The sequence below is a fragment of the Crocuta crocuta genome, unplaced genomic scaffold, assembly GCF_008692635.1.
Source record: "Crocuta crocuta isolate KB4526 unplaced genomic scaffold, BGI_CrCroc_1.0 scaffold550, whole genome shotgun sequence".
NCBI lineage: Eukaryota > Metazoa > Chordata > Mammalia > Carnivora > Hyaenidae > Crocuta > Crocuta crocuta.
This window is the reverse complement of record NW_027529535.1, coordinates 167441-168206: the sequence shown is the minus strand read 5'-3', so window position 1 is coordinate 168206 and position 766 is coordinate 167441. Positions and strand designations below refer to the sequence as shown.

Sequence of the window (766 nt, the reverse complement as noted above, 5' to 3'; positions counted from 1 at the left end):
GAGGTGGGGGAAAGGCCTTCATAGAAAAGTATATTAGTTTTCAAGGCCAGAATTTTTAACTGTTATATAGTCCTGTTCAGAAGCTTCTTTTAAAATAGTTTATTGTCAAGTTGGTTTCCATATAACACCCAGTGCTCATCCCCACAAGTGCCCTCCTCCATACCCATCACTCCCTTTCCCCTCTCCCTCACCCCCATTAGCTNCATCAGACTCTGTGCTGTCAGCAGAGAGCCCACTTCAGATCCTCTGTCCCCATCTCTCTCTGCCCCTCCCACACACACTCACACCTGCTCTCTTTCAAAAATAAACATTAAATTTGTTTTTAAAAAATGTCTATTTCATTCTTAAAATAGCGGGAGAACCCAACGGCAGCTTTTGGAATATGGAAAGAAAGGGAGGTTGAGGAGCTTGCCATTTGAGAGGTACATGGTTTTCTCTCTCTCATGTTGATTTTAAGGTGAATGTATAGAATGATATGTGTTCTGTATGTGCATGAAGACCATTTCAATTCCTTCTCTGTTTGGGGATTTCAGGAAACATTACCCATCTCAGTACCATGAACGACAGTGCAGGTCCTCACCAGACCTCCTCTCTGATGTATCAAAACAAGTAAGGTTTCTGAAAATTCCTTCTTCTTTAGATAAATGTAATGCATCTACATTTCAAATGCTTTTAAGAATTGATTCTGCCAGAATCTCCCAGTGTGTAAAAAGGTGACTCTGTTTGAATAGGCTAGCTTCCTAGGGAGGTCTGTCAGCTCAGCCTT

At 41.6% G+C, this 766-nt stretch overlaps 1 protein-coding gene across 1 annotated transcript in view; it reads left to right on the top strand.

Moving 5' to 3' along the window:
* FRMD7 (FERM domain containing 7) overlaps positions 1–766 on the top strand; it is a 25748-nt gene that overhangs the window by 23052 nt on the left and 1930 nt on the right. The gene's annotated exons all lie outside the window — the stretch shown is intronic.